Source organism: Ascaphus truei, chromosome 2 (assembly GCF_040206685.1).
Source record: "Ascaphus truei isolate aAscTru1 chromosome 2, aAscTru1.hap1, whole genome shotgun sequence".
Classification (NCBI taxonomy): domain Eukaryota; kingdom Metazoa; phylum Chordata; class Amphibia; order Anura; family Ascaphidae; genus Ascaphus; species Ascaphus truei.
This window is the reverse complement of record NC_134484.1, coordinates 22,457,463-22,480,300: the sequence shown is the minus strand read 5'-3', so window position 1 is coordinate 22,480,300 and position 22,838 is coordinate 22,457,463. Positions and strand designations below refer to the sequence as shown.

The 22,838-nt window shown below is 41.9% G+C and overlaps 1 protein-coding gene across 1 annotated transcript in view; it reads right to left on the bottom strand.

Moving 5' to 3' along the window:
* Positions 1 to 22,838, bottom strand: part of KCNK9 (potassium two pore domain channel subfamily K member 9) — a 201,558-nt gene that overhangs the window by 6,389 nt on the left and 172,331 nt on the right. The window lies entirely within an intron of this gene.

Here is a 22,838-nt window from a genome sequence, read left to right as displayed (position 1 = left end):
TACTGTGAATGTCTCTACTCAACCATTTATCACTTAAAATATTGGGGCCACCACCCAAACACTTCCATCCAACGCAGGTTAGGAAACTAGGATGATTGATGTAAAGGTCCAGTTGGCTCAACCTTTTCATTGTGAAATGGAAGATAGATTAGCCGTCGCAGTTTCAAATGTTACACTGTCGGACATCTCCATGTAATCAGGGGCCACCTGGCAACCATATTATGTTCATCGAGGGCGAAAGCCTACAAAAGGAGACACTATTTCAAGACCCAGTTGCAAGTCACTGAGTTGCTTTATCTTTCTGTTCTTAAGATACCATCATTATATTGTTAGCTATTAAGAGTAGATATTCACATTTTTATCAAATAGTTTTTTTTTTTAATAAATATTATTCTTAAAGTTGCAAATGTATAAATGTAGATGAATCATAACTTTATAACAATAACAGAATATTGTACTAGGTCAAAGTTGGAGAAAATACCTGTCTTTATAACACTAAAACTAACACTGCTGTGGAGAAGTACTGTAACATAGCAAGGAATCTGGATCCATGCAGAAAATGCAGATGTCAAGACTTGGAGCTTAGATGACTCGGATTTGATAAAAAAATGTCCCGTCCCCATAAAAGGTTGATGAAAATCATGAACATTTTTAACTTATTTTCTTCGCAAATTATATAATTTATATTTCATCAAGAGACAGCTGAACAACATTTTTGTATGTGAAACTACAGTATAGCCACTGCCCCAAAAAATAACACATGTAAGCAGATATCTTATACTACAGTATAAAAGGCTGTCTATAATGAACCAACAAAAGGTGTTTTATTAGCTACTGTACAGCTCAACCCCGTTATAACGCTGTGCTTGGGGTCCAAAGAATCACATCGCGTTATAAGCGGATCGCGTTAGAAAAAATGTACAATTGTATGCATTGTACAATAAAGTATTTAATATACCAATAATCATATACACGAAAATTGGGAGCCACGCTTGCATCTCGTTATAAGCGGTTTCGCGTTGTAACGAATCGCGTTATAACGGGATTGAGCTGTATTTATTGGTGACCATTTTTTAATTTTTTTATTAAACGTTTTAAATAAACTTACCAAGTTAATTAAACTACAGTATTCAATTAAAGACAGTTTCTGTTAAAGTACGAATATGTATTTTATTTTATTTATTCCATGGCACCAAATCAATAACAGGTTATAATGTAACCAATCCAAAATTCTGGCTCCCAAGTCAAACATCTTTTCTAGATACCATACGATTATGTTAATTGCGGGATTGATGTTATTGAGATCATCAATTTCAAGTTCAGAGAAAGCGTCTGTGAGTTTAAACAGTGGATTATGTCTATGGAACAATATTGTGACTTCCTTGTCCTTGAAAAGAAACATGCTTCACTATTTAGTGATCCTACTGTATGTCTCGCCAAGCATTTTAAGACCAAATGTTATTTCCTTTAGAGAATGTTCATATTTACTCAGTACATCAGTGTTACTCCATAAGACAAAGGTGGCCAACTCCAGTCCTCAAAGGCCACCGACATGTCAGGTTTTAAGGATATCCCTGCTTCTGTACAGGAGGCTCATCCAGTGGCCCAGTCATTAACTGAGTCATGGACCACTCATTGAGCCACCTGTGCTGTAGCAGGGATATCCTTAAAACATGACCTATTGGTGGCCCTTGAGGACTGGAGTTGGCCACTCCGGCCATAAGACACCTCCCAGAATATCTGAGTAAATGTGGCCCACTCAAAAAATTGGACTGTAAGGTGTCTTCCAACCCAGAAGGAGTCAGAAGCCAGGGTTGGCTGAGATGTTCGCAAGTCTCGATGCAGGGAAATGTGCAGGGCTTCTTACCTGCAGCATCTCCTCTTCAGCGTCCCATCATCATGGTGCTGTGCTGCCACGATGGCGCGGCATCATGTGGCATCACATTGTTTTTGCCACAGGGCGTCCCGTTGTCATAGCAATGTAGTCATGCATGGAGGTGTGATGTCACATGGTGTGCCATTGTCACGGCAATACGATGCCATTTGACGTCGCAGCATCATGATGAGGAACCCTGCAGCAGGAGATGTCGCCGGAGAAGGTAACTGTGTTACAGGGGCCCAGCGCTCTTCCCCGGCAATCAGTTTAATTATTGTTGGGAAGAGCGCAGGGCCTCGGTAACCACGGGGCTCTGTACGACTGCACCGACGGCACCGCAATGAAGCTGGCCCTGATTAGTGAATATCTACAACACAGACTCTTGCACAACTTTCCAAATTTATTTTGTGTATTACACACCACTTTAGGCCACAACTCAAAGTAAGAAACAGGAGAGTCCTTATGTACAGCAACCCTGAGGCCAAAGCGAGGGGCCATTATGACCGGGGGAACAGGCTCCCAATTCACCTTCTAGTGCCCCCTGCCCTCCTGGAGGGGCAGGGAAGGCATAAAGTCTGGCTGGCAGGATGCACAGTCAGTTGGCGCCTGCCACCAATTTCCCGCCCACCCGTCCTTTTTTTATGAATATTGTTAATGATGTTGTTGTTACAGTTTGACGTTCAAGATATACAATTTACGAAGAAATATATGAAAAATAAAGACTGAAGTTCCTTGAAGGATGTTCCTTCAGGTCTCTTCCTTGAGGGAGGAGACTTATTACAAAATAAGTCTCCGTTTTGTTACACCTATGGGGTCGAGTTTTGAAGGTTGTTGCCTCTTTCGCGGCGGCAGTTGCGGGGTAAGTCTGCTTATCCTTGCCAGATGGGGCTCCGTGCTGGGTCAAGACTAGTGGGGCTGGGAGTGGCTAGTGGGCAGAGGTCATTTAAACATGACTTCCGGGAACCCACTCGTATTAACGGCCGGGTCACGTGGGCCCGGCTCGGGGGTCACAGGGTCATTGTTTTAAAGGACCTTTGACCTTTCACCCTTTGAGCGAGCACTCTGGCAGGGGGTCGCAATTACCCAATTATTCAATGGTTAAATAAAAAGCAGAATACCTGCAGACCTGGGTTTTGTCGTTATTTATTTGTTATTTATAGGGGGTACCGGATATTTAGGGGAGGAGAGATCTCTCGCAGTCTCCCTGGTCAAGTAGTAGATTATATTGTTGGAACAGTGTTGAGGATAGAAATGGGGAGAATATGTCGTACTGTATTTTATTGTTAGGGAGTGCCACTTACACTTCATATTCTTTTATTCTGTGGCAGTTTTGTGTTCAGTCGTTATTGTGGAGGCCCGAGTATAAACTATTGCAGTCAGATAAAAAGTATTCTACACACACTGAGTATGGAGAAAACTACAATTTTCTGGTAAATTCTTTAAAATCCTGGAAATGCATATACGGTATTATGACTCACAAATATGACTGTCTTATTATTTTTTCCAGCATGACGTGAGCTCAATATTTTCTAAATAGCTATTATCCCTAGGGATATAATAGTAACTAAATTATAGTGTGCACCATGTAGGTAATGGCTAAATTAACGCTGATATGCTAACAGTCCTTTCTGTCTATGGCGGTTATACATTAAACTGCACGTTTCTGTGCGATAGTGCCCTCACGACTTTGAACCAAGGGAGTCTTGATCAATTCCATATTTCAGCTCCGTGTGACCTTGCACAAGTCATTTTATCTCCCGGTGCCTCAGGCACCAATGTTACAGATGCAACGGCCGTTATTCGAAGAAATCACGGCGCCGTTTTCGTGTGCGCTGCTGTACTCCACGCGGCATTAACGCGGCCAATCGCCCCAGGCACCCGTGTTTATCGCGGTTGCTTTGTTTGAATTTCATGGATTGTGTGCAATTAAATGCAATGAAATGAATGAATTGTAATGTGTACAGTAATGTGCTACTGTGTCAATTTCAGGTGTTCACTACCCGGTGCCTCGCCGAAACAGTTGGGCGTGACACTTGATCTACGGACCAGGAGCGGAGAATATCGTACATCAGAAAGGATTCCTCTGCCCCCTCCCCCTCCCCCTCCCTCCCACCCCCCCTTCCTATCCCCATACCCTCCTGTCTCCCCTTTCCCTTGTCGGTATGAATGTCGGTATGAATGTTGTTTGTCCCATGGAAAGCTTTTTTATTCTGATAATGTGACAACTGTATGTTATACTTTGAAAAACACAATATACAGAAGGTTGAAAAAAAAAAAAAAAAAAAAAAAACCAGAACACTAAAATGCCATTTTCTGCACTCGCCTGCACTCGCGTCTTAAGGGCGGTACGGTTGGAAGAAATCCCGCGCCATGACATGGGTATTCCGAGGTATACACCGCGTGAAGTGTTTCAAAAACGGACGCTGCATCTGTAGATTGTAATCTCTATGGGACAGGGAGTTTTTGTGCTGGCAGAATTCTATGTACAGAACTGCGAAGACTGTCAGCGCTATATACCGTTAGAAAAAAAGGTTATTATGAAATGACACAAAAAAATATTTTGAGAGCGGCCCCTTCCACTTTCCCCGATATTGATGGCTCATGTAAACCTGTCCTGAATGAGCCTTCCCAAAATTTGGTAGCCTTATTGTAATTTTCTCTGTGCCTATATTATATTTCCACTACACAGCGCTATGTCTATTAAGAGCACTAGTGTTTTAATAGTCTTGTTCCCCCCTTGAGTGCCTGACACGACATTCCGTAAACATCACGAAGACTCACACTTCCGGTGCCCGCGTGACATTCAAGGAATGTCGTTGTACAAGTGGAGATCGCGTTCACTGCGTCACATCTGTTCACGTCACTGTGCGGCTGGTCGCACCTGTTTGATCGCTACCTCAAGCGGACAGAAAATCATTTGTAAAGATTTAAAGACGCAGTCCGCGTCGCACTTTAAAAAATGTTTTATATATGTTTTTGTTTTGATACATGCAGCCTTTGATTACCTTTAATGAAAACTAATTACCTAAGTTGCCCATCGTTTCGTTCTCCCGTGATCAATCAGCAAAGATCCTGCTTCCCAGGGTTCACCAAATGGCGGCCTTTCAGTTGCAATCCTTCAGTCAGTGTAACTCTGCAGCTACAATGTATCCGGATATTACTAAGGTAACATTATCTATTGTTACAGTTTGCAGCTCACACCGCTGGGAATATTGGCAACAAATTATCTCAATTGTCGCACGGAGGAAACTTACATCTTCAGGCGCCTAAAGTTCAACGCAAGACAAAAAGCAACGTACTGCACCGTACCCAGCCCACTAATCTCTGGATATCAATGCAAGAAATGGAAGTCATAGATGCACATCACTGTTTCTCATAACTCTTTCTGGCAAACATTAACTACAGCAGTAAACACAGACGCCCCATGCACCGCCAATATGACAAATTATTTAATTTATTTCTGTATGTTTTTCTTCACATAAGTATGGGTCATTTTGTTCAATCCTTTGGCCAAAATATGTCAACCCTGCAGCCATGTCAAGGTCAGACCCTACCAGCAGGGCCTACACGACCAATTGTATAGTGTGTCCTTTTGTACTTCCTCCACTGCTGAGAGAAAAGAGGAAACAATGACATAGCCAATAGCATCGGATGCATGACATGTACGGTACAGTATGTGGTGCCTATGGGGTTAAATTTAGGAGCACTATATGTGCTATGTGTATATTTGAGGTCACCTTCCCAGTAACACACAAAGTTGCATAATTCATTCTACACATATATAATACTGTGGGCTTGTGATTTGAGCGTACTAAGATTGTGTACCTCTGAACATTAACTACTATTTGGAAGAAGTACCCGATTACCTTTCATGTAAATGACACGCATGCTCTAAACAGACACCCGTTTAAACAACCGTAATACATTATTTAAGTAACAACAATATTCTATTAATATGTAATTAAGCAGGAAAACTCCACCGTACGTTCAGACAACACTCAATATATTGCATTTAATTCGTGTCAACTTAAAATAGATTCCTAACAAGTTCTTTATTCGGTGAAACTATGCAGATGTGGCCCACAGGACTGGGGCTCATTCATTCAGTAAGAAGTCTTTTTGAAGTAGTGACTTTGTTTGGTCTTTGAGATTCTATGTGATATTCCAATGTATGCAAATGAGTAACTCAGGCTACATTAAGTAGTTACATCAGGGGCGGCCAACGCCAGTTCTCAAGGGCCACCAAAGGGTCAGGTTTTCAGGATATCCCTGCTTCAGCACAGGTGGCTCAGTCGAAGACCCCTGATGTAAATAATCAGTCGAACACTGAGCCACCTGTGCTGAAGCAGGGATATCCTTAAAACCTGTTGGTAGCACTTGAAGACTGGAGTTGGCCACCCCCTGATTTACATGGGATTCAATAAAGTGGCAGACAGGATTAGAACGCCAGAAACATGCTCATCTCTCACCTCCTGGCTGGCAAGAGTGACAATACTCGCCTGTGGGAGTGGGCGAGAAGTTCATGCAAATTAGCTTATTAGTGGCAATATCTCATTCTTATTGAATACACCTAGAACTCCAATTTTATTTTACAGCTGCAAACAATCATGTTTAGGTGCATGTGCATGGCTAATCTGCCAGATTAATGAGTGGGCAATGCAACCCTTGACCCTTTTACCCAAGTACTGTAGGGCCCCGTCCGTACGGCAGATTCCTTTCCAGGCCGCTGCCATAAAGCGGAAATCGCCGTAAAGCGTGGCCCTTACTGTATTGTACTTTTGGAAATGGAGATGCAGAGCTGTAACCCGACTGTTTAGCTGACAAATGATATCTGACAAGGAGTTGCGCACGCGCTGAAACTGTTGCTTAGTGACTGCCGGATACTCAGCTGCTGAGCGCGTCATGCTGAAAATCGCCGGAAAAGCGAAACAAGCGTCAAACCAAATGATTATGGGTATACATTGGGAAACGCTGTATGAGCGGAACGCCGTAAAGCAGAGCGCTGTAAAGCGGGGCCCTGCTGTACTGTAGATACCTCAATAAATTGAAACCAGTGTTTTCCTCAAAATGTGATGGAACGTTTAGCAAGTCTCTATTCAGAAGCAGTTATTTTCATACAGACATTGGGTTAAAGATTCTAATTTTAATGCTGCGTTTCTGTCATTGTGCCATGTTCTTCCTTAAAATGTTAAAGGCTGGCACAAAACAAAGGTTTCTTCTGACAGTTATTACTAAAATGCTAATAAAAACAGCTGCTTGCTGGTTCAAGCCTGAACATTTTCCAGTAGCGTGCATGTACTGTGCACTTCAATGCAGGAATTAAAAAAAAAAATAATAATAATAATAATAACATTTTATATGTCTAACACAGCCCTGCAAAGAAATGTGTCACCTGCAGTTGCTTCAAAAACACGACCACACTGCTGAATCCTGAGCTGTTGCTATGTATGGAAAAAACTCAAATGATGATGCATTCTTGGGGACGTTGCATCAAGCTCCCAAAAAGTATTTCGATATTATTATCCATTATAATGCCTTATTATTAGCCAGTCCTAACTGTTAGAAGTTGCGGAGAAAGTAAAAAAAAAAAAAACAATGGCAGTCGCATTGGTAAAAGGCGATATTCAGTACATTATATATATTCAGTATTATGGGCGCATCGTGACACTCCCCGTGACTCCCATTTACCAACGTCACTGCTCGCAAAAACCCCACAACGCTCTGTTAACTCAGTGCTAATAACGGGACGTTATCAAAATCATTACTGGACATTATTTTTTCTAAAGGAAAATAAGGCGAATAAATAAAGCTAATTATATGCAAAAATAATGACCATTGTATATCTCAGGGGTGTTTTCCCCCTGTGCCCTGTTGCCTGCTCTCCAGCTCGCGCCCCCCTCCCTGCTCGGCTCCAGTGTCACATGATGCCTTGGGGTCATGTGACGTCACGTTACCCCGTGGCGTCATTTGACACCGGGTTACCATGGCGACGCGTCGCCGAAGACAACGTACATAGGAGAAGTTACAGAGGGCTGGCGCGGTCCCCCTGCATTTAATTTACATGCCTTGGGGGAGAGTGTGGGACCTCTGTAACCGCCGCGCCCTCCAGTTTGCGCACCCCTGTATATCTCATTAGCATAAGCTTACTGCCATGTTAATAGCACTATCTTGCGTTAGCTTGAAATAACATGGCTTGTGTTACTGTATCTCTCACCTAAAGGTGGCCTTCTCCCATTCAGACCAAGACATGTGGAGAGACTCCTGTGCAAAAAAAAAAAAAAAAAAGAGCGCACCTGAGATATTCTTATTTGCATATGCAAATATTACAGGTATCTCAGGTAAGCTTCTTTCTCGCTCTCGCTCTCTCTATGTCACTATGTGTGTATATGTGGTACGCAATGTGACGTCACAATGTCCCGTTGGCATGGCATCGAGATGCCATGTGCCGTCACGTTGGTGACATCCGTGGCGTCATTTGACACTGCGATTCAGGAGGCGAAGGAGAGCGGCAGCAAGGAGGCGGCCGCCACAGGCAAGTGCGTTCCCATCAGGCCAAACAGACAAGAGAGCGCGGCATCTGTATATGGGGGTGGACATTTTTGCCGACCCCAAACTTTGCCGCTCTAGGCTCAGGCCTAATGGGAAATCCATCACTGGGTACTCCAGAGGTCCAGCCTCCCAACTCACGTCATCATGGAATTTGTGGCGATTATTCAGACTAATCTAGAGTCTAAAATACACATTATTATAGCTATCCCTCCAATGATCAAACTACTCTAAACTTCCTTCCCATTTTTAAGGGCGTATTGCGGATGCATAAATGTTACACAGACGTAATTATTACGCACAGCTGTTTGACTGTAATTTAAGACACGTTGTTTTGCGCCCAACTCTAAATCGGGGTCCTACAGATGTAGCCAGCCTTAGGGTTCTAGGTGCCGAAGGAACCCACAGCCCAGATCTCGTGGCTTCCCCCCCCAACAGCAATACATTCTTTGTTTGCCATGACGTCCAAAACCTAAATCCAGCCCCAAATCTCTACCCTACTATTTAAATCAGCAGTATTTTAATTGCTACAGTACTTTTCATATAAATCATTTATTTTTTTTACATAGCAACAAGGTCTATAACAGTACAAGACAAATGTCATTTTACATTCTTCTCACAATAGCTAGGTGACACAGGGTGAATCATTCTTTCTACATGAAATTCAGTTTTATCTGCCATCATAAATAAATAAGCACTTTTCTGTGCGATATTTCCTGAAAACTCCTCATATTACCGTTCAAAATGACTCTATTTTCTAGGAAGTTTCTTTAATAATGAAGTGACTAACAAAGTGAGCGTTGACTTCAAAATTGCAATTCATATACAGTATACAGCAGGAGATGATTGGCTCGTTATGGATGATTTTGCTTTATTAAACCAGTGGTGCTCGACTTCAGTCCTCAAGACTCCCCGAATAGGTCAGGTTTTAAGGACATCTCAGCTTCAGCACAGGCGGCTCAATCAGTGGCTCAATCGATAGCCTTAAAACCTGACCATTGGGGGAGTTGAGCACCCCTGTAGTAAACTGAACATTTTGCAGCAATCATTCAACCCACATTCAGTGGAATGGAGCTCAAACATATCAGAGCAAGTGAGAGACAGCTTGACAGCTTATTTAATAGGGTCCTTGATGTCACTTTCTCATCCACTTTACCATTTTTATTTCTACTATCAAATGCGATTCTTTTTAATTGAAATAAATATGTTGGGAAAATGTGTTTCTGAGATTTGGAATTTGGGGCAAATCTGTGCTTGTGGTCTGAGAAAAAATAAACACATCGCACCTTATGCTCCCTGGGTTTGCATCTGGTTTTGCATCACAATAAAGTTCTAGTTTGTGCATGTTCTATACAAAATTAACAGAAGCCAAACATGTAACATGCTGTATTTTAGCATCAATGCTTTTAGCATTTAGCTTGTATTTTAGCTGTATTATAAATTAGCCACGCTGTGGAGATGCAATTATACTGTTTTCTGTAGATCATTTGATTTTTAATATTAGTCCCTCATGGTCAGTCCCAGACTCTTTACTATTTGACACACGAAAATAGGTACACTTTATTTGCTATGTTAATGCAGGATAGAGGAGCATAAAAAGCAAGTGACATGTTCTATGGGGGCTCTGTAACACGTGCAATAAAGGATATGCATGGATCATATTATCCATAAATTGTGTATTTTTAAAATGTACTTGTACTGTATTTAGTTATAGACACACACACAATATAAAGGGTTTTAAATCCCTCACGAAAATTATCCGATATGTCATCAATTTCCCAGCTGCTTTAATTAGTTGAAAGTTCTGAGCTCCAACCACTGGCAGAAATAGATACAATAGGTACAGCGAAATGAGTAGGTACAGGGCAGTAGTACATGTAGGTACAGTACAGTAAATACATGTAGGTACAGTTGTAGGTTATGCAGTCAGCCAGCCAGCAAAGTCCTAATTGTCTTTGCTGTTCCTGCTGCTCTGTTACCTGGTTGCTAAAACACTCACTTGAATTCGCCTAAAACCATAACTGAAACTGAGGGGGTAAATCATTAAACTGTGACAGTACCACTCAAGGCTTTAATTGAAGCCAATGGGAGATTGTGTATGAAAATGTCCTGATTATCATAGGTTCATGGGTGGAAAAAACCTGAATCTGAATCTCTTAGGCTTAGATTAAGTAAACTTCGATATTGATATCGCTGTGCATTAATGTTAACAAGATATATATTTTTACTGCTGCATTTACTAGTAGTTTAATACATAAATAACAAAGTGATAACTCTCATATAATGCAGCTATAAGTGTGGGCTACATTTGATGCCAGCATCGCTAAATAGCATGCAAATGAGTATGCACCGCCTAATTGCATCTGCAAGAGCGTTACCTTTAACCCCCGTATCTCAAATGAGCATGCAAATAACATGTTAAAGACTAATTACCTGTTCACATGCTACTCAGTAAACTCCAATATCTGATAACATCGAGCTACACCAACAAATATTGCCAATTGTTATAAACTACCCATTGCTAGCCTTAGGCCTACCTTGCCCATGCATATAATGGCTACTGTAGACAGGGGCAAGATAAGACTAGCCAACCCAGAATGGAAAATAAGAATACATAATAATAACAATGTAGAACTTACTAATATATTAACCCCTTAGAAACTCATGGATAGCCACAAAGGATATTCTTTGTTCCTTACTACCCATTGCCAGTAATTGTACTGTACACTCTTTTTGGCTCATTATCACTATAACCGGATTCATCATTCAGTTATTGCAGACATAACATGCACACGATATCAATGAAAACTTTTATGATAGACAATCACAAATGCAGTAAAAATCCCAGTAGGTCCTGGAAAAGAAATGCCCCCCCACCCAGTGGTGTAACCTATTAAAATATGTTAATAGTATATATTTGCGCTTTTTCCACCACTACTAAAACCGCCTGGTGTTCACTGTTGGAGACTTGCATTGTCAGCCATTAGTTATGTTAGCGTGAGACAAACATACCAGGCGGTATGTGCAGTAACATGCCCTGCTTCGTGCTTTTAACAGAAACAAAATGATATCTACTTTGTGCGCGTCATTTTACTCTAATACATATTCAAAGAAAATGTATACCCTGATTAACAACAGTATTTTGTTCTGTTAGTTTTCTAAATATTCATGATACATTACAGACCAAGCTTTAAAGCACTACTAGGATTTTCACAATCCACCTGTCAGATCTGCGACACACTTTCTCATAACACAGAGAATTTATAAGTATTTTACTGTGTATTTTTGTCATATTTGATGTAGCATTGGGCTTCTCTGTTTCTTGTTGTATACATTTGCCACGCTCATAGCTCTCCTTTTTGACACTTATATACATATTTATTGTGTGGGTGCTCAGGGGTTCCCAAAAGAGCTTGCTGGGGTTCTGTGTGTTGTTTGTTAACTTATTTTCAGCTGTCTCAGCTATTGGAGGTTAGTGGCTTCTCCTTCCCAGGGTTTTAAGCCCGCCCCTCCCCACTTCCCAAGTCAGCAGGTCCTTTTCATTTTACTGGATATAGATCCAGGGTTGGTCTTTCTCCCTCCTAATAGAGGTAAATGAGAATTTTAATCCTAATACAGGTATATTAGTAATTTATCTGGTAGTGTTAGGACCTGTGAACTGGGTCTGCCTTTTCGTGGCTCACAGGCTTACAATGCTTTAGCCAAAAGGGTTAAACTAAATTACCCCTTTTCAAGAGAATATATAAGTATTTTACTGTGTATTTTTGTCATATTGGATGTAGCATTGGGCTTCTCTGTTGCTTGTTGTAAAAAGTAAAGAGCATGTCAAAATGGAGGGGAGAAAAAGACTCCTCATAACTTGCACTTAAACCAAGTTAAAACTTAACTTTTACTGTATTTACAATTAAAATGAATCATTGAGAAAGTGAAAAAAATGTAAAACTGAACTTTTACTATATTTGCATATATAAAAACATGAATGAGCAGTCAAAACCAAAACAAACAAACAAAAAGAAATATATATACTGTAATAAGTTAGATACAATTAGGGGTGTTAAAGCGTAGAAATAAAATCAATGAGTCAAGGGTTCAAAGTAACAGGTGAGTTTATCAGCACCATGGCACCATTGAGAGAAAAGAATTCCAACAAGGAACTCAGGCCTCTGAAAACATATTGCTTGGATCACATTTTTATACATTTCAAAATGAGTAATACACCCCTTAAGGGGGCTGGCTTAGAGATAAATAATAATATGATGACATACAAAAATACATATTGGTTGATACATAAATATGCTGCATACGCTATATTCTTTTCTATAATTTACTATAATGTGGGCCTCTTAACCTTGTGACATAAGGGAGTTACTCTGTCCAGCCCTGTGTGTGTACTGTAGTTGTCAGATAACAGATCCTACGGTCAGCAGAAATATCTAATGCAGGAGAAATCGCTTACGAATGCTATTTCAATTTTTTACATGTCTCGTAGGAATTACACAAGGGTGGGTTACATCCAGAAGCGATACTCTGCAGAATCAAACATTCACAGTTCATTCATTCACGAATGAAACAAATAAACATTCATATAAGCAAACACTCAAAATGGCGGTTTAGGCCAAAATGGAGGTGATGATAGCCACACACATCTCAATCTTCACAGGGGACACAAAAATAGCCACAGCCCAGTTATAAGGTCTCTATCACCACTCATAGTGACTACCAAGTGACATATATAGATAAAGTACACTGTAGCTTAATAGGCAAAAAGTGGTAACAGAGAAGCTAGCAAAACTCGAAATCATCACACTAGTAGTAACAGTGTTTTCAGCTCATAATCTGCAAATGATACAACACTATCAGAAGTCCCTTAATACTTCCATTTCCTCTGTAAGTTGTAACAAAGTAGTGAAGAGAAATGTGGAAATTTGGGGACTGGGGTAAAAGTGATAAAATTGCTAGAGAGAGATGGCAATAGATATACAGTAGGTGTAAAGAACACCCTATGTTACTGTGCAAAAACCTCAGAAGTAAAGAGCAATAGCTAGTTATACAAAGTGATAACAGTCTGAGTTGCCCCATGCACCTTTGACTTAGTACACCAAGTACCTAAATGGGTTGGTGCAGCCTCATAGGCAGTTAGTAGTAATAGGGCGGCTTGACACGATTCATTTAGTGTACAGTAGCGACATTGTTTATTGAAGCAAAAGCCGCCGGCTCCATGCGGCTGGGAAGCGGGTAGCCGCGGCGCGTGGCGGCGCACTGTGACGTCACAGTAACATGCGCGCCCGGCTTCCCCGTCTTCCCCGGCTTCCACAGGCTTCCCCGACACCCCTGGAGATCAAATGAATGTAAGCGGGGGTGCGGGGAAGCAGAGGGGCAGAGCAGGAGCCGGGTACGGGGTCGGGAAGGGAGGTAAATTGCGCGCGAAGTGGAGGGGGGGTGCGTGGGGGAAACGTGGCGGCGCGCGGTTGTTACTGGCGGCAGCTGGGGTAGATCTCGGCGTGCCGTCGTGATTTAGTGCAATAAACAATGTCGGTGCTGTAGTACTCAGTTGTTTTCTATTTCCCTTCTGTAAAACCCATAATTGTAACACAAATCCCTTATAACTATCCCTTGTTCTGTAAATAGTAACAAAAGGGTTATGAGAATTGTGGAATTTGGGGGATTAGAGTTGAAATCACCAGAGAGAGAAAGTAGCTAAATATATTATGGTATATGAGTACCAATTGGGAATCCCCTATTGGTCTCGCGAGGATCCTAGATTTTCTCTAAGTCCCGCACCTCGGTCCTGTGTGAATTGAATAAAAACGGAGTCAGCGTATGACTCAAAGTGGGGGGAGGATGTATACAGTAGATGCCTAGCATATAAAAAACTTGGGCGTGCTTCTACACACATGTCCTCTGTTGATAAATGATAGTCATCAAAATAAATCATCAGAATTATTAATGGTGACCAGTGTATAACATTGTTAGATTCATTGAAAAAGACTATTGTGACTCTGTGCAGTGCAATAACATCCAATAAAAATGAACTGAGATATCCCAAATGTAGCTTTTCCCGTAAGATAAACAAAAGGGAAAGACATTAAGCTCTCATTTAAGCCAGCTGGGCAAAGAGTTATCAAGGCATAAATCTATTGGGACTGTTTCCTCAGAAGTACACTGTCCCAGTCACTCTTCCTAGCTGTACGTGGTGACTATCAGCCTGCTGTTTGTTCTTATGAAACTCTCACTATTACGTGAAATCTTCAGGTCCAGGAAATGTACTTCATCCTGCCCTATCTCATGGGTTAGTCTGAGGTTGATATTGTTGTAAATTAGCTTTTCCCACAAATTCACTAAACAGTTCTCTCGTGCCCCGTTACAGGATGTATCTCGACCATAGTTCAATGTGGGAGGTGTATGGGTCACTATGTTCAGTGCAAGACACCTTCTTTTTCCCACCAGCCCAGATACAGATTGGCATAGAAGGGGGCACATGTGGTCCCTATGGCGATACCCGATATCTGGTGGTATATTTGGCTGTTAAATAGGAAGTCATTTCTAGGGAGTATGAAATTTAGAAGTGTAATGAGGAGCAGTATAAATCTTGTGTCCCTAAAAACAACTAAATGGATGGGATGCCTATGCTGTGGATAATGCTTGTGTATAGGGCATCGACATCCATACTAATCATGGTAATTTCATTGTAAATGGTGACTCCCTCGAGGGACGATGTCTTTTGTACCCTTCAAATACTGTAGGAGGGTAACACCCCCACGAATGGTGTGAGATTCTGCAGTATACAGTATATTCTAGCTGTGTCTGTAATGCTGCCGATTTCTGAGACAAAAGGTTGTCCAGGGGGTGGAATCCTGTTCTTGTGGATTTGAATGTCACTATCTTGGGTTTAGTAACTAGCATAAACACATATTCACTTTGTGCAATCACTGTATTATTTAGGCCTGACTTCACAATACCGTTAAGTTCTCTAACAATATGGTGGGATCATTTTCAAGTCTTTCATATCATGTTTTGTCGGATTTTCGGCAACATACAGGTAGTCATTACATTCATAATAATTAAATGACCTTCTTTATCAGAAGGTTTAAAGACTATGTTTTTTTTGTAACTCTGAGAGAGCTTTGTGTTCACTGATCTCCAGATTGTCATGAGCTTTTACATGCCGTCATTTTTCAATGTCCGCAGTAAAGTAACTATTCTGATAAAAACCTCCACGTTAGCACTGGTGTGAAATGAGATCTGGGTTTGAGGTGAGAAAATGGACCTTCCCTCTTAATCTCTGTGGAGTCCTCTAAGAGTGACATTAGGTCTTGTTAACAGTTGGCATTGTGTGGCTCCAGATTACTAAACCCTAGATTCTTAATACTATAGTGATCTCTCATATGAAATATTTGTGAAGAAGTTGTCTTTTACCCATTCAATAATGTAGAAGTCCATGGGGGGTGGGGGAAAGGACAGACCCCTGTCCAATACAGGAATATGAAACACATATAGGACAAATTGAGACAGGTTAATTACCTGTGGATTAGTGTCTGAATTCTCTAATTGTAGGACATGTCCGTCTTTTTCCAGCGACTGCAATAGCCCCACTCTTCTCTGTTTCTTAGTCCTCCCCACTTTTCCCCTTCTGGTTTTCTTATTTTGTGGGGAAGGGGAGAAAGGAACCTGCCTGGGTCAATACAAACACTGTGTTCTCTCTGGGCTCAAGTTGGAGTAGGTCATTCTTTCTCACTGTCCGAAGCTTCCTACTTAGTGGAGGAGTGATCAGTGCCTGGTCTATGTCTGTTCCTAACAAATGTGTGCTTTATAGATCCTGCTTTCTCTATAGTCTCTCGAATCTCTCAGAAACTATTTCTGTTGCCTCTCCTTGAGTTCAAACATAAATGTATCTATATTCTACTGTAGTTTTATGTTTAAGTCTTTACATTTAGGATGCACCTTCCATTTATAAACTTCTGCCAGTTTATTGCTGAGATCATCATTAACAGCTTTTATTTCTATCAAAAGTTTCATAATGTCTCTTGAGCACTAGGATAAAATAGTATCCTAAGCTTTAACAAAAGTGTCATTGTGAATTTGATGTGAAGGGGCTAGATGTACTCTGTGACCTATGGGAATGAGTTTTGTCTTGATGTAATTTTCCAAGCTAGAAATTCCCCACCAAAGTTTCGACTGTTACTTGTATAATTTATCAATAATTTGGAAATCATTTTTTTTTTATGTCACTTGGTGATGGATACCTTTTTACTAGGCTGTAGATATTTTTGTGTCCCCTATTTTTATCTAAGGGTATGTATATATAGATATATATAGTTTTGACTAATCATTCATATATTTTTCATATGCAACTATAATAAAATTTCAGTTTGATATTATTTTATCTTTCTCACTGATTCATTTTAATTGTAAATACAGTACAAGTTAAGTTTTCACTTGGTTTGAGTGCAAGTTACGAGAAGTATTTTTCTCTCCTTCCGTTTTGACTTCCCTGTGTGTTATCCGGCTTCTCACGTACTGTATTATGCTGGGAGTTTCATAAGTTCCTAATACTAAATCATGACAATTCAAATCAGGACAACTTTTCACATCTTAAATTGAGATTTGCTCACCAGTTACTTGCAATTTGATCACAAATGATCCCATTTGGGGGGCTAGGACATTGTCATGAAAATAAGTGTTCTGGTTTTTAAACACCTGAAATTAGCACAGTAGCACAGTAGCACAGTAGCACAGTAGCACAGTACTGTACACATTACAGAAACACTCATGAAAGGGTAGAGCCCCTTCAAATTTCCCTGTGCTGCAGAGATTCACTCCAGGTATATGAAGTCCATTTAAATCAGCCACATGATAACAGACCATAAGGGGTTAACACATATGATGAACTTACTCAGTTCTTTCATTGGTCTGTTCCAGTTGACGTGCTCCAGGCTTGTGAGCAATAAAGTAGCAGGATATCCTCTCCATAGGAAAGTAATCAGCGGGCACAGCTTGGACAAAAAATGGCAAGAAGGCTGGACTGTGCAAAAAATATATATAAGCCTTTATTGATTCACGGCAAACATGGATAAAAAAGGGGAGAAGGAGTCCCCCCTCAGCGCTCTGACGCGTTTCGTCCGCACAGGGACTTTGTCAAAGAGTGCTTTCACTCGTGTTGCATTATCCTGATATAGAAATCAAAACAGGAAGTGACGTCACGCTACTCACTCAGTTGTCCCGCCCACATTAATCAGTGGGGAGTGTATTGTGCAAGAGAGCCGACGTCACGCCCGATTGAGACTAATATATGCACCCACAATCTATCACAGAGAAAGGGAACATGTGTAAAGAGTGATGATTAAAAAAAAAAAAAAAAGAAGAAAATAAATAAATGATAGGGCTCTATTGGTAAATATGCTCACCCACATGTATAAACATATGTGTAAGAACACCAAATAGCAACGTTCCTCTATCTGCAACAAATTCATGATGAATCATGACAAGTAATGTTTTTAATGTTTAAAAATAATGATAATAATGGATAATATTAAAAACAATTAAATGCTAAAGGGGACAAAAAAATATATGTATATATAGAAAATATATATAAATAAATAACCATAAAAAATGAAAATAATAAAAATCATATATGTGAAAAACGATAATGGTAGTAAACAATATATGCATTATAACAAATCAAAAATGAAAAATGAAATAATATATCTGTATTCATTTAAAATACATATACACAAACATAAATGATGAATAATACATATATAAATAAATAACACACATATGTCTCTAAATACCTTAAAGGAACCTATAGACATGATATGTAAATGAAAGGTAATAATAATCTTATTACTTATGACTACTGGAGTATCCCAATGGGTGATAATCAATCCGAAGGAATCACAAAATATCTGCAAGATGTTGAAACAACCTTTGAAAAATAGCTCTATGCAAAAGCTCTATATAAAAAGCTCTGAAGAAAGCTCTAGGAAAGTTCTGAAGAGAGTTCTAATTAGAATCTTTCCCGGAGGCGCATGCGCGGCAGGAGCAGAGATGGCAGCCTAACCTGAACGCTCCGAGCCCCGCCGGCATTAAAACCACACAGCGCACCGCAAAACTCAACCAATTCAAAAAAAAACTACAGGAGCTGTTGGCCCTACACATCAGGCATACGGACATATGGCGGCCACAAGGAAAAAATCTAAGCAGAAAGTGGACGTGCGCACATATTTTGTGGGAGCAAAGAAAGTGCAGGAGACAGATAGCATGGCGGCATCTGATTCCGACTCCGCTCAGGAGCCAGACCTGACAGCGGTAAGCCAGACGGGAGCCATGAAAAAAGAGATAGCCAAACTCCTTACAGATTTAAAAACCTTCTTTCGTGGGGAGGTGGACACTTTGCGTAAAGACATACTCAGCATTGGAACACGCACCAACGACCTGGAAGAGAAAATGGAGGAAGCTGCCCGCTGTCAAACAGAGACAGACTCCAGAGTTACCGCCCTGGAAAGGAAAGTGGCAGACCTGGAGGAACGCAACGAGGACAGCGAGAACAGAGACAGGCGAAACAACCTGAGGATCCGGGGGATACCTGAGGAGATTTTAGACCCTGAGCTCCTCATCAACCGCTGGATGTCATCTATAATGCCAGGAAAAACTGAAGCAGAACTAGTCATGGACAGATGCCATAGGGCACTGAGGGCACGACCACTTCCCAATAATCCTCCCAGGGACATAATCATGAGACTGCACCACTTCACAACAAAAGCGGAAATATGCAAAATTACAAGAGCCACCCCCATAATAAAATTTGAAGACATAGAGATGGCCGTTTACCAGGATATCTCACCGATCACGCTAGCAAGACGACAGGCCCTCCAGCCGATCACCAGGCTGCTCAGGGAAAAAAATGTCCGATATCGCTGGGCTTTTCCCTTCGCCCTGATTGTGCTGCAAAATGGCAGGTCACACGCCATCAAACACATCGCAGATGGTCCTGAGTTCCTCACAAGGCTGGACCTCCCTAATACCTTACCGCAGCCTGAAGCCATGGACGGTCGTCTACCCCGCCGAACCGAATGGGAGAAAGTGAGACAGCCACCAAAACAAAGACACGCTAAAGCGGGCCCCTCAGGATCTGGATGAAGGCCTCACGAGACGGTCCACAGTTACTCCAGAATAGCCAGTTATTGTTGTTCACCGGTTTAAACTACACTGTCTACCCTAACACGCTGCGGTCCCATGCAAGAAAGACGCTACAACGCCGCCCCTCGGAGATTCTCTACCCTACTGAGCCGACAAAACCGACAAGGGAGGGGGGGGAGATTAAGTAAAGAAAAGACGCGGCAAAAGTTCTTCCCTCTCTTTTTTCTTTCTATCTCGCTCTCCACTTACCAAAATGGCCTCACAAGACGACGGGCGGGAGAATCCGAAAAAGAAGCGCCAATTCAGCATGGCGGAGGACGATCTGGCGCGCACTCGAGCTGAGACGGAGGACTCCGCCCCCGAGAAACACCAGCCTCCTCTGCTACCACCAGCAAGAAATGCGTGCGACTCGCAGAGGATGTCGAGAGACAAACTCTCGCGAGCACTCGACACCAAGACTCTGACGTCAGCGAAAGCGTCCAAGTACAAGGGCAAGAACAGCGCCAGGCTGAGAGGCGACGACAGCTACCGGAAGATACACAAAGAGGACCAGAGCTCCCCAGAGGGGTCCGCGCATTCCCCTACTGGGGAGAAAAGCTAAGAATAGCACACAGCCGCAGGGTAGTCACCTAAATACTTCACCATTGAAAGGTTTAAACTAACCAAAGTTTTCTGTTTCAGAGACACAAGTTGAGTTGCAGTTGAGTTCTGTTATAAGTGCATACGCGCTGTTTAATAAAAATTAACGTGTTCGCTGCCGGCGGGGGGGCGGACATCTGCCCTACCTGTTGCCTGTTGGCATGTACCTCTCTGGTTGGACGGTGGCCTTAAGCCACGGCCTAACCAAAGACCTGGGCTTCCGCGACTTCAGTGTCCTCCCACAGCCTTATTTGGGGCACTGGGACGCGCTGGACTCGGAAAAGTGTCCCCGGGCAGCAAACCATGGGTCTTCTCAGACCAAAGTGGTTTTCCTTGTTAATATAACAAGGCTATATGTTCCCTGTCACTCCCCTATGTGTTTCCCTCCCCCCCATCCAGGTATCCCTAGTAGAGACGACTGGGCAACAAAAGGCCTGCAGCTCTATCTCCAACACCCTCCGCAACAACATGAACCGGGTAAGCAGAGAGCACTTGACATCCATGAGAACTCACAACACACACAAAGATGGCTTTAACGTTCATCTCCCAAAATGTAAAGGGATTTAACTCCCCCCGAAAGCGCAGGATAGCTTTCGCTGACTTCAAACGCAAAAACACTGATGTTCTCTTCCTGCAAGAAACACACTACTGTCTTAAAAACAACCCAAAATTCATAGACAAACACTTCAGAAAATTCTACCTAGCCTCAGCCAAGGATAAAAAAAAGGGGGTAGCCATCTTGATCCACAATAGAGTCCCATATGTGCCAGAAAAAATAAAACGTGACCCTGCAGGGAGATATATCATACTAGTAGGCACAATGCAGCAAACCCGGGTTACCTTAGCGTGTGTGTACGCCCCCTGCGATAACAATCCCCAGTTCTTTACAGAATTCTTTCTGAAACTACAAAAATGGGCAAGTGGCAACGTGATATTAGCAGGGGATTTTAACAAAGCCCTCGACCCTCGTATTGATAGATCTCCGAGACAGGAGAAAGGGAAACAGGCAGGAACCAAAGAGCTACTAGAAGGGCTACGAAGGGGAGGCCTGGTGGACATATGGCGAGAACAACACCCTGGCGAACACACATATACATTCTATTCGCACCCACACGACAGCTACAGCAGACTTGACCACTTCTTTGTATCGGGTAGAATGGTCCCACAAATCTCCAACACTCTGATTCATGACATTACATGGTCGGATCATGCATCGATCGAGCTACGATGCACACAAATTAGGCAGGTTAGCCCAGGAGCAAACTGGAAACTAAACGAATCCCTTATTAAAATACCGGAATTGGCACAGACAGTTAAAGACGAGATCAGGAATTTTTTTATTACAAACACAGGCACTGTGGATTCCCACACTACATTGTGGGAGGCTCACAAGGCCACAATAAGAGGAACTTTGATTAGCCTCGCAGCAAGACGCAAAAGACAAAGGGAGGCGAAATTGACACAACTATATAAGAGGTTACATGAGCTCTCTGCACTACATAGCCGATCAGGCGGAGAGGACATCCTTAAGGAGTTGAAAGATGTAAGAATTGAGCTTAATCTCCTCCTCACATCCCAGGCCGAGAGAGATATCAGTTGGACTAAGCGGAAATTCTTTGAAAAAGCCAATAAGCCGGACACTATGTTAGCCAACAGGATCCGAAATAGGCAGCCGAGTTATAACATACAAAACATAAAAACAAAAACAGGAGAGTTGACCTCCAACCCCAAACGCATAGTGGAAGAGTTTAGGCTTTATTATGAACAGCTATATAATGGGGAGAAAGTATCACAAAACCCAAAAACAAAAAAACTTTTACAGTCCTTCCTAGACGAAGCGGCCTTACCAGAGGTGAGCAGGCTGGAGAATGAGGCAGTTCAATCTGACTTCACGTTAGAAGAACTGACAGCGGTAATCAAACATCTCAAACCCTCTAAGGCCCCAGGCCCAGACGGGTTTTCAAACCTATATTACAAGAAATTTATAGGGGTGCTAGCGCCACACATGCTCAAATTATTCAATGGAGTTCTAGCGGGAGAACCCTTCTCGGACCGGATGCTTCAGGCGTCGATATCCATAATTTATAAAAAGGACAAAGATCCTACAAATTGCCAAAGCTACAGGCCAATATCCTTAATCAATTCGGACGTAAAAATTTACTCCAAATTATTGGCCAATAGATTGAGTACGATCCTGCCACGGCTTATACACCCAGACCAAGTTGGCTTCATTAGAGACAGACAAGCGGCCGATAATACAAGAAAGATAATTGATATTATTAACTACATTAACGCCAACGGGATCCATGGAGTGATTCTAAGCTTAGACGCAGAAAAGGCCTTTGACAGGATCGACTGGCCATATATGGAGTCCACGCTTGAGGCATTCGGGTTCGAGAACAAAATTATAAGGGCAATAAAAGCATTATACACTACCCCGACCGCCAGGGTGTTACATCAAGGCTTCCCATCAGATCTGTTTAAAATTAAAAGCGGTACCAGACAGGGATGCCCACTTTCTCCCCTGTTGTTCGCCCTATGCATGGAACCGCTGGCAGCACACATGCGGCGCAATCCAGATATTACGGGAGTGCAAATAGGTTCCCAAGAGCATAAAATCGCGCTATATGCAGATGAT